The sequence below is a fragment of the Podarcis gaigeae genome (genome assembly GCF_964106915.1).
Source record: "Podarcis gaigeae genome assembly, chromosome: 1".
Lineage (NCBI taxonomy): Eukaryota > Metazoa > Chordata > Lepidosauria > Squamata > Lacertidae > Podarcis > Podarcis gaigeae.
Genome location: NC_139678.1, coordinates 33670705 through 33683382, shown reverse-complemented (window position 1 = coordinate 33683382; position 12678 = coordinate 33670705).

Genomic DNA, 12678 nt, shown 5'->3' with positions numbered 1-12678 from the left:
GAACCCAGATAAAGACATTATCTCCTATTCAGATTTAACCTGCATTCTATTATTATGTTAAATATTGAATGATAATGGATCAGAATCACACAGAACATGCCCAGTGTCCTTGAATTCTTAATGCTGCTTCACATATTATGCCTCAGCAGATATCAATTTCCTGACCTGTGTACCTAGGGCAAAAGAAGGTCCTGTATAAGAGTTTGGTTAGCAATATGTACCTGCTGTTATGAGTTGGGGTGGGGAGGAAGTAGGCTGTACGCAAGACTCTTCTAATACCTGGATCCAGCATAGATTCAGCCTGGTTATGGCCTACTAAGTATGAATCATTAAGATAACAAAGGGAGTGGCTCCATGCCAGAGGAAAAATGGGTGGGCCTCCCTCCCTCAGTTGTCTGTTAGTTAGAAAGACAAAAGGCCAGAGTGGAGAACTGAGTGATATGAGCTAGAAGTTGGATGCAAAGACTGCAGGCTCGAAAGGCAGAGAGAGAACCAGGCCTGATTTCTGTTAGAATCCAAGATTGTGGCTACGGGAGAAACAGGACCTTCTAGGGAGGTTAATGCTGTAAACCCTGAACATTTGGCTGAGCTTGTACGTTGATGTTAATGTTAAGTGTTCCTATGAATTCTTAAATTTGTTGTCATTGTTTGACAAGCAAGAATGTCCTGTGGCACCCTAAAAAGTAAGAAACACTTATGTAATGACATAAGCATTGGTGAGGGGCAGGGGGTGCAGACACTGAAGGCAATTAAATGCATACAGCACTGAAAGGCAATTGCGTCATTAATATGCTGGCTGTTCACAAGAGCAGTTCACAACAGGCATAGTCAGTGTTATGATCCAGCAAGTGTTAAAATAATAGTCAGGCTAGCTTCCTTATGAGGCGGTCACCTAGATGATGGGCCATTAAAAGAACAAAGGATTAAGGGGGCTGGGTATGAGATGGTCCCCCAAACTCCCAGTTACTTAAAAGGATAAAGCCAGAGTAAGAGTTGAGTTGCAGTGATGTGACCTAGAAGTAAAGCAGCAAGCTGGAGAGAGAGGCAGCGCAACATCTGAGAGCAACTTTTGAATTCTGTTTGATTTCTTGCTTGAATCAAAGGCTATAGCTATGGGAGAAACAATATCCTTGTTGGGTGTTCATGCTGTGAACCCCTCCATTTCAGACTCAGGTTGCATATACATTGGTACCTCGGGTTACATACGCTTCAGGTTACATATGGTTCAGGTTACACACTCCGCTAACCCAGAAATATTACCTCGGGCTAAGAACTTTGCTTCAGGATGAGAACAGAAATCGTGCTCCAGTGGCGTGGCAGCAGCAGGAGGCCCCATTAGCTAAAGTGGTGCTTCAGGTTAAGTATGGACCTTCGGAACGAATTAAGTACTTAACCCGAAGTACCACTGTATGTGTAAATAACCCATAGACTCCTCAGTCTCTGCCGTGCCTCTTTCCGAAGGAAACACAAACCTTGGGTAAGCGCCTGGAACCCCATGAATCTCACATAGGCGCCGACTCCATGGGACCTGAGGGGGCCCGAGCCCCCTCAAAAATTCGTTTGGGGGGGCTGTGCCCCCCCAATAATTTAAGAAAATTATTACCGTAAATTTCGCTCTATAACACGCAGATTTTTTCTCCTAAAAAGTAAGGGGAAATGTCTGTGCGTGTTATTGAGCGAATGTGTGGTCCCTGGAGCTGACTCGCCGGAGTGCAGGGACAAAAATAGGCAAAAATCAGGCAAAAATAAGATCGGGCGGGCGGGCGGAGGGAAGGCGGAAGCTGCTGCTTTCCTGCATTCTGCCTCAGGGTCTTACTGCCCACCCGCTTCTGTTGCTGCGTTTGCTCAAATTCAACAAAGAGCAGGGAATCCCCTGCCCTCCTGGCAAGCAGAGGGTTAAGGAAAGGATCGAGTCCTTCCTTCTAATTCTTTCCTAGTCACACTGCGTGCAGGCTCCAGCCCACCACCTCCTCATCTCCGTGCTCTAGGGATGCAGGTGGGAGAGAGAGAGGGGGGGCTGGCTTGGGGGGGGACTTTTGCCTTCCTTTCCTCCCCCCCACCCCGTTAAACTCCTTCCCTGCATTCTTAGCCAGCTGCTTCTCCGCACACCCCTCTTGTGCTTCTTGTCCCTTCTGTGTTTTTCCTTCCCTCCCCATTTAAAACGTGGTGACAAAGCACGGATCCACATGGATCCTCAGGATTTTTGCATTGGGTCACTCCAAATTCACCATCAGATCACATTACATGTCCATGGCTACAGTCTGTACCAAAAAAATCACGCACCCACTGTTGCCTGGGGCTGCAATGGTGCAAAAACGTGGTTACAAAGCATGGATCCACAGGATCTTTGCACTGGGTCACCCCAAATTCACCATCAGATAACATAGCATGTCCATGGCTACAGCCTGCACCAAAAAAATCACGCACCCACTGTTGCCTAGGGTCACAGTGGTGCAAAAACGTGGTTACAAAGCACGGATCCACATGGATCCTCAGGATTTTTGCATTGGGTCACCCCAAATTCACCATCAGATCACATAGCATGTCCATGGCTACATCTTGCACCAAAAAAATCACGCACCCACTGTTGCCTAGGGTCACAGTGGTGCAAAAACGTGGTTACAAAGCACGGATCCACATGGATCCTCAGGATTTTTGCATTGGACTACTCCAAACTCACTGTCAGATATTAAAAATCTTTATAAAATAGAGAATTAAATACATACAGAATGTTAAATTTTCAGTTTCGAAATATTAGTACTAGTTTAGTACTGTATTTCTATATTACTATAGTACTGTATTAGTTATTTTCAAATACTTAAATATTTTTAGGGTGTAAGACCCAATTAAAGCCCGTTATTTACATACAGTATTACAGTATTTACATACAGTATTAGGCATACTGTATTAACTTTATTAACTGTATTAAAGCATTAACTTTGAGATATTATTTTTATTTAATGAACCCTCAGCCTTATTCAAAGTAAGCTTAAATTAGCTATTTCACTTATTAATCAAAGTGCTATTACTGTGCGACAGCAATATTTTATGTTTTATTCTTTTAATGATAGTTTAGGATTTATTTAAATATCATTTCAGTCTTTTCAGAGCTATATATTCACTGCTCTGTAATAGTCTATAAGCATAATTGTTACTGTAAATTAAATTAGCTTTTTACGAAAATATCGTGCGTGTTTATGTTTTGTTTCTTTTTTCAAAGCCAAAAAGTGTTTCAGGCTTGTCGAGTTTCCCGGAGTGTGGCGTTATAGAGAGTCGAGTTTTCGGGGTTCTAATGTTGATCATATGACTCTAAAATACTTTTAAAAAACTTTAAAACTCACTAATTTTCATCTAAAATTTAGAAAACTTCCCGGGGCAGGACCCCGGTATGGGCCCCCCCAATATTTTTTATAAGTCGGCGCCCCTGGAATCTCACACCGCTCAGAGATTTGGGTGGCGTGCAACAATATTTCCCCCTTTTGTAAGTGGAAGTGTGTGTGATTCTGTTATATGCACGGAATGTTGTTTTGTATCCTATTGAGACTCGCTTCCTTGCAGGATATCTTCAGGAGAAGAAAAGGCTAAGGAGTAAACCCTCCACAAATCCAGAGTGGGGTGCCTATGGCAGTTGGATGGCATGCTGTAAGTTTCCTTCCGGCAACTCCTGCAGCCAAGCTGGTTCCAGATGTATTGTTCTGCTTTCCTTTGGACCATATCAGCAAGGCTGGGGTGGGGGGGGGAGATCTTATTGTCTGGAAATCTTCATATAGACTGCCTAGGCTTATGCCATAGAGATATCACTTGGGTGCTGCTAACACAGCAAAAACAACACAGGAGGCAGATAGAATATGCATGCACATTCAACTGCCTGATGGTGTTTGTGTCATCCAGGAGATCACAATTATTATACAACAAACCAACAACAATATAAAGGACAATTTTACTAGAATAGGTATACAAAATCATAAACCTACTAAAGAGTAAGCAAACTAAAGTGCAATGTGCATAACCAAGCCTGGAGATACTCATAAACATAGAATGCACTAATGTCTCTCTGTTTAGTAGGTTTATGAGTTTATATAACTATTCTAGTAAAATTGGCCATTTATATTCATAAGGCAGTTTTTGGTGTTGTTGGTTTGTTGTCTAATAATTGTCATTACAATTATTACAGTTGTCATTACACCTGATACCTTTTGTGTATACTATCCAGGAGATCACAGCCACAGAGATAAGAAAAGAAAAGTCATTCCGTTGTCTGGCGAAGTCGCTTCCTGGTTCGCATGGAGAAGCGGTTTTCAATGGAGTCCAGCAACAAAAGCACACAGCTGTATTGAGGCAGCACTGGGTGTTGGGATTTTGTGCCTCTAACAATTTTGCACCTGGGGCAACTGCGCCTGTGGCCCTCCCACGCTGCCCCACTGTGTATGTAGTAGGTTGCACTGAAAACACAAGATAACATTAAGTGATCCTATACCAGGTTGGTTTTCAGCACTTAATGGATTGCATCTCACTTAATGAGCAGATCCCATGTTCTGCAACAGACAGACATCTTCAGGCAGATGGAGACAAAAGGCACAACCCAACTCTCTGTTTTAAAGTTTGCTTCTTAGAATGGGGGAGGCTGGAGGCGTAAAGGGGTCAGCATCCACTCAGAAAGATTCGTGAAGTGTTTGCCAGTCCAGCGTGTACGAAAGAAACAGTACTAAATGCTGTTTAGTAGAAAAGGTGCTTTCATCTAGAAAAGGTGCTAACTTGAGGAGGTTTCTCTGTCCCTCCTTGACAGGCAGGAGTGTATTCAGGCAGAACAAAGAAAGTACCTCCATGTCCCTAGTGTGCTAGCTCACTCTGTAGGCCACAGATAGGAAGAATCTTCCTCACCTTGCCAAATGGTAGGGGGAAGTGCCTATGGCAGACCATGGATTTTTCAGAGGGAGAGGAGATGCTTTGCTCTGTGACAATTACATTTAATGAAATTTGCATATTATCAAACCCTTGCTATGGATACCTTTTAAAATATATTGAATGAAGTGGGATAATGTACAGTTTTATGAACAAAATACCACTCAGTGTTAGACATAAAGGCCATCTTTAACATTATCTTTTCCCCATTACAGTAACACACTACAATCCAATTAGCCTTGAAAAATACACAAGTGTGCCCTTAACATTCAACCCTATCAATTAAAATTTGTCCATGCTGATTAAAATTGGCCCTTTAGGAGGTAATAATTGTGCTATTTGACATCTTGAGTATTCTTACAGACATTGGTTTGATAAGAAACATTGTTTTACCTGTATGTCTCTTTTATTCTCTGGGACTAAACACACCAAACTACGTCTTACTCCCTTTGTATGGTGAATTTCCAAAATTTGGTGAGTGATGTCATTCACAGGTAAATGCTGACAATCCCAGGTGAATTTTGTGAACCTTCTAAAAAGCAGAGATACATCAGTGAATGCTGATAGTCACCTCAGTGACCTCAAAGCAGTCTCTGCTCCATGGCCAGCAAAGGAAACATTTTTAGGACATTTACATTGTAAATGTAAGTTTAGTTTCAGCATAGGAAGGTGGGGTATAATAGTCCAAACAAACAAAGAAAAAGAAAATCTATAGACAAAGTCATGGAGAAGAGGGTTGATGAAGGCTGCTAGCCGTGATGGTTATGCTCTGTCTCCATGGCCGGAAGAAGTAATGCTTATGAAAACCAGTCACTGGAAATTGCAGGAAAGGAGAGGGCTCTGGTGCTGGGATGCTGCTTGCGGGTTCCCCATTGGCGTCTGCTGGACTGGATGGGTCATTGGTCTGATCCAGCAGACTCTTATCTTCTTACTTCACTTGAGACTCTTGGGCTGGGCTTAGGCTGGGGGTTTGTTGCTGCTATTGGTATAAAAAATGGAAATGGTTTCAGTTATGGTTGTGACCAGGGGTGGCCAACACGGCAGCCTCCATATTATTGTGGAATTCAACTGCCATCAGCTGCAGCCAGCATGGCGAATGGTTGGAAAGGTGATGTCTTTAATTTATTTAAGACTTTTATATACTGCTTATTTGCACTTCTGAGCAGTGCACATAAAAACAACCCACAGAAAAAAAGAGACAATAAAGCAATAATCCTAATACCAAACACTACCTTGAAATGCCTACTGGGATAAGAAAGTCATTCTCATGAGCCTGAAGTTCAGCAAGAAGGGTGCCCGTCTAATCGCAAGTGGGTTGGAGTTCCACAGACTTGATGCCACTGCACTGAATGCATAGGTCATAGTGGTTAGCAAGCCATGCACGTGAGCCATGGAGAGGGGGCAACAATAGAGACACCCCCCCCCAAAGATCTCAGTGATCAGGCTAGGAGTTAATGGATCAGGAGATCCTTAAGATATTCTGGATCCTCATTGGTAAGGGTCTTTAGTATAAGAACTCTGGCCCAGGAGGGTAAGGTAAAGGGTAAAGGGACCCCTGACCATTAGGTTCAGTTGTGACCGACTCTGGGGTTACGGTGCTCATTTCGCTTTATTGGCCAAGGGAGCCAGCATGCAGCTTCTGGGTCATGTGGCCAGCAGGACTAAGCTGCTTCTGGAGAACCAGAGCAGCTCACGGAAACATCATTTACCTTCCTGCTGGAGCGGTACCTATTTATCTACTTGCACTTTGACATACTTTCGAACTGTTAGGTTGGCAGGAGCAAGGACCGAGCAACGGGAGCTCACCCCGTTGCGGGGATTCGAACCGCCGACCTTCTGATTGGCAAGTCCTAGGCTCTGTGGTTTAACCCACAGCACCACCTGCGTCCCTTTGGCCCAGGAGGGTACCAAATTGGATATCCCTAGAGAAGGGCATGGGTACATAGGAGAACATACTGTGCCAGACCATTGGCCCATCTAGCTTAGCACTGTCTATACTGACTGGCAGTAGCTCTTCAAGGTTTCAGGCAGAAGACATTCCCAGATGTCCAGAGTTTTCCCACCAACAAGCTACAAACCTTCCCATGTACTGAGTCGATGGATCAATGGTTTCACTTGGGACAAGGCAGCTTCATATGTTCAGCTTACAAGATTTCCCTGCCTGCAGTCAATTCTGAGTTACTCAAGGAATCAGTGAGAGGATATTTATCAATGTTACATAGAAGGGCTTTCTGCCTGCAGAGCCTGTGCTTTCTAAAGCAAGCAGGAATGTTGCTGACCTGTTGCAGGTCCAAGTCTGGTCTGGGTGCTTGGATGAGATGAGATATATGGTATTCTCCCACCTCTGTTTCCTAAGTCAAAGCTGTACATGCTGCAGCTGCAGCCATAATAACAAGAATGTTCCAACGCCAGTAACGTTTAACGGATTTGACTTACGCGTGTTGTCTCCAAAACACTCGATTCATAGTTTTCCTTCGGCAGACTTCTGTGCAATTACTTTTTCATTACCTTCAAACACTCTTACTCCATTTAATGTCAATTCTTTATTCAGAAGTGCAGCAAATATGTCATTGTTTGTATATAAAGGGTATTTTAAAGTTGCATTATACAGTTATTGTGCTGGGTGACCTCTGCCACACTTTATTTGTTGGATGTCACCTTTCCATTTGTATTGCAGCCGTGCTTTAGAGTAGTTTCATTTTTCTATGAAGGGCAATGAATGCACAAAACCTTCAAACATGGAGCAGTAATTAGTGTAGGAAAGATCAAAGTGTGTTCTTCTAAATCCAGCCAATTTGCCGTGGTTGTGCAAAACCAATAGTCTTTCTTTTGCCTTGGTCTCTTATTAATTTTCACTCTCATTTGTTGCTGTGCAGCTGCTTTCCTGTCAATCCACTGTACTACTTTTTATTTTATTTTAAAGAAATCCATTTTGAAGTCTCAAATGCAATTTCAATGGGCCTTAGGAATAATAACTAGCTTTCTAAAGATTCCATCTTTTTGAAATGGAAAGTAAAAATGAAGAAATTCTTTGCTTCATATATTACCTTCGGCATGGAAAAATTCTTACACCTGAAAGGACAATATGCAGATTTTCAATTCTGCCTCTCGTCCTCCTCCTTCTCTATCACTTTCTTGGTTGAGAACAAAACCCCTTCTATCTGTTGAAATCCCCCAGCGAACTGTTCTCGGCTCCTTGCTATTCTTCCTCTACACCAGTGGTTCCCAACCTTTTTTTAGCTATGCCCCACCTAAACATTTCTAAAACCCCGATCCCCCCCGTGACATATACCATATTTTTTGCTCTATAACAGGGTTCCCCAACCCCCAGGCCGCGGCCCGGTGCTGGTCCGTGGATCAATCGGCACCAGGCCACCCGAGGAACTTCAAATCATTTCACTGTGGCGGGCGGCTGAGGTGCAGAGCATTACGCCCTCTCAAGCCCGCCCATTGTGTGACAATAGTGAATGAAAATTCACTATTGTTACACTGATGCTCCTCCTGGCCAACCAGGGAGTGGGTCCTCCCGCTTCCTGATTGGCCGAAAGGCAAACCTCACGCCATTGGCCGAGGAGGAGGCACCACGGGAGGACTGAGGACTCAAGGTCGGAGACGTGGGGACTGAAGAGAAGCTGCCGTGAGGTAAGTGCATGGAGGGGGGGACTCAGCTCAAAACAAGCGGGCCACGGAAAAATTATCAAACATTTACCGGTCCGCGGCGATAAAAAGGTTGGGGAGCACTGCTCTATAAGACTCACTTTTTCCCTCCTAAAAAGTAAGGGAAAATGTGTGTGCGTCTTATGGAGCGAATGCGGACTGCGCTGCTATCCCAGAAGCCAGAACAGCAAGAGGCATCACTGCTTTCGCTGCGCAGCGATCCCTCTTGTTGTTCTGGCTTCTGAGATTCCGAATTTTTTTTTTCCTTGTTTTCCTCCTCCAAAAATTAGGTGCATCTTATGGTCTGGTGCGTCTTATAGAGCAAAAAATACGGTAATTCTTATTATTCAAAAAGTGAACTCCTGTTCTCAAATTGCCCCCCTTAAAAATCAAATTGCCCTCTTGTGGGGTGTGTACCCCACATTGGGAACCATGGCTCTACGCCATGAATTGGGAGTCTGTGGCCCTCAGGTCATTGGTATGCTACAACTACCACCAACCGCATGTGACAGATATTCCCACTTCTACCCCAGTTTGGGCTGGTTCCAGAGACATAGGAACAGGCGCTAGAGCTCATTTTCCTCACTCCAGTGCAATACAATTGAACTTACTAAAACCGGAATAAAAGACACCTATTTTTGTGATGATAGATTAGTTAAACTAGTTGTATTCACAGTGAATGCTATTTTTAATACTGACCCTTTTACCATGCTCAGATGTGGACTGGATACGCTGTGGTATAATTTAGGCTTTGATAATACGTTTATGTATTCATAGACTTTTAAAAAAATGTTTTTGTTACTTTTTGATGGAGTTTTATCGGCTGTTGCTAAAATTATTTTGCTTTGATGACAGGAATCTATGTTGAATCAATTTTTGTTGGTGCAAAAGTTGTGTTGCATGTATTCTGGATAAACAGTTCACTGAATCCTTTCATATAGTTGGATATTTTGTAAAATGTCCTGTTTTTCTTCAAAGTTTATCTCCTTCAGACAAAAAAAAGGGGTATAAATATCTGAGCATCTTTCACTCATTTAGGAGGCCCATATAACATTTTGCTTGCTGCCTAATTCTAGCTTTGCTGATTCAGGTAATCATGATTTAATTAGGGTTTCTCAGCTCTTCATCTATAACCAATATATTTTCTTCGTAATGCTAGTATTTTATAAGGTTTTCTTTTTTTATCCTAAACCTCATTTATCTTTCCCCCCTCTAATGCTCAAGTTCTACTAAGGAAGGAAGGAAATGAATTTGCCATTTGCCTCAAGACCCATCCTTGGACCTTAAATTCCCTGTGTGCTGATATGAAAGGGGCTTAACACTCCCCCTTAATGTGGCAGTTGCAGAGGGAACTGAGGTGAAAAACTTGGCTGTCAGTGTCTGTTACACAGAAGCCCAGGCTTAGATTTACCCCCTGAACAGAAGAAAATTGTCACAGCTGGCTATTGCCTGTGCTGAGAGGAGCTGGAGTCTAGCAGCATCAGGGTGGGGGGGGGCACAGCTTCTCAATCCCACTCTTTCCCATGGCTTTCAAATGTACCTCACATGGCTTTCACATCTGCCTGGCTGATCTTCCCACTTGGATGTTTCATCACCATCCAAACCTAACATTATTGTAAATTGTTATAATAAAACTACTTACACATCGTAACTTGATAAATACCAATGCATTGTACAACAAATATCTACACACGCACACACATTAAAAACTGCATAAAAAACTAAATCACAGGTCAGTGGTCACTTGTAACTGATTTCCTCCCCCGCCCTTTAATTGTCTGCATAAGCCTGGCAGCACAGAGGCGTTTTCAGCAAATACAGAAGAAGAAAAAAATTAAGCTGCTGAATTTCTGGTGGAAGAGCATTCCCGAAGACTGGACCAACAGCAAGGAAGACTCACCAACTTGGGGAACAACCAAAGATGCTCCTACAGATGATCTGAGGAATCAAGTTGGGATATTATTATTATTATTATTATTATTATTATTATTATTATACGCCACCCATCTGACTGGGTTGCCCCAGCCATCCCAGGAAATTATAAAACCACAGCAAAACATCAAACATTAAAAACCTCCCTGTACGGGGCTGCCTTTCAGATGTCTTCTAAAAGGCATAGTTGTTTATTTCCTTGACATCTGACAAGAGGGCGTTCCACAGAACGGGCACAAGAAAGCCCTGTTCAGACAGTCCCTAAGTTCAAGGCTGGTCTTCTCTTTTTTTCACACTCAAGTCTTTCTCGCCTTTCATACCCTTCATATATTCCCCATGTATATTCTCAGCCTTACTGATCAGGCACGAGCACTGCAGGCTTCTTTCACTACCCACTTCCCAGTGTTTAATCTATCACCAAGCCAAGATGCTTCTACGTGTGCAAAATTGTGTAGCTACAGACCTGCTAGGAAAACTATGGTTGGTGCTTTGACTGAGTTCCACCTTGACTACTGCAATGTTCTCCCGTATGATCTTCCACTGTAGCATCTCAGGTGTGTATGTGTGTGTGTGTGTGTGTGTGTGTATCTCAATAATTTTAGGCCCTGTTATTAATGGTTTTAGGGCACCTGCTTTTTAGGTGGCCATGTGTATTACTTCCGTTGTGAAGCATATCACGAACATTTATCTTTCCACCACTATTACATGCTTTGCAACTGCTACAGTCCTGGTATGTTAGAGTAACAACAAAAACAAAACAGTTTGCAAACCCTGCTTTTAAAAAAGGAAAGGAAAGGAATACTATGCATATGTGCAATTTCGCTTTTAATTTTACCTAAAGCATAGCACCATCACGGCTGCAGAAATAAAATGGAGTTTGCTTCTGCTGACTTAATTGGTTTAAGAATAAGCACCATTGTGTTGGAGGATACACACAGACACACACATAATATAAAATAGCAACAAAATGAGCTTTCAAAAAATAGTGGAGGAGTAAACAAATAACTCAGGCTCATTTTTTAAAAAAGTAAATTGGCCTTCCCTGATAACTAGATGAGTGTGTTTCTCTACTGTCTGCGTGAATAGCCAGAGAAACAAAAAAGTCTTTAGGGATTCAGTTCAAGGAGGCTGACAGAATGTGGGAGAGGGAGGCAGGCAGGCAGAGGACATCTGTATGCTGGAACTGGAAAGAGGATAGAATTACCCGTAAATGTTGGCCTGCAGTTTTTGCTCTGAAGTGGCTGCATCTGGGCCACCTGTTGATGGCATGATTGGAGCATTAGTTCTTCCTCTGCCTCTGCACTATTGATAACTCTGCTTAACATCGCCACAGGGGAGGCTTTGTTGAAACCTGCAGTCACTTTGCCTGAGCAATGGTGTACATTGGCTCCTCCATTCAAGTCGTTCCCCCCTGACATTAGAGCATTTGAATGGGCCACCAGTGAAGCCATTCAGTGAGAACATGCACCAGGGCTTCTGGGTGGCCCGGGGCTGAGCTGAAAACGCTTGTTAATGGACTGTGAGTCTCAGCCTATTGATGTACGTGAACTCGGTGACCAAAGAAAAGTGAGACAAAGATGTCCCTCACAGGAACATGGAGGTCACAATTGGACAAAGGCAGACTTTGACCAGTCAGAGCTATTTGACTATTGAATGAAAAACGGGATACCTATAAATCTGAGAGCTGCCGCCACTGGATTGGTTTTGTAGAGTTGTCCTGCAGCATTTACCTGTATGCTTAGAAATTTCTCCCTTATCAGGCATTCCTTTAATTGGATTTTTAAATCCACAAAAAACTCAGTACAGATTTCTATCCTTGCTACCCAGTTAGTTAGCTTCTGTCAGTTAGCTTCTCATTCAAAAAGGACGCACATGCTTTTTTATTTCACTCTGTCTCTTTGTACATTTGTTTCAGCACAATTACATATAATAATGATATAAATATCAAACGAAGGAAGATAAAGTGTCCAGGCAATGCAAGAAACTTGTGCCCTATTAAGCACAGGTTCATTTTTCTTCTCTGGGGTTTTGACTATATTTGCCTGTATAATAGATGATAACAATCTTCCCCAACCTGGTGCCCTCGAGTTGTTTTGGACAACTCCCCTTAGCATGGTGCTGGCTAGGGTTGGACAATGCTGAAGTATAACATAAGAAGAAGAACAAGATCCTTGCCAAAAATTCCCA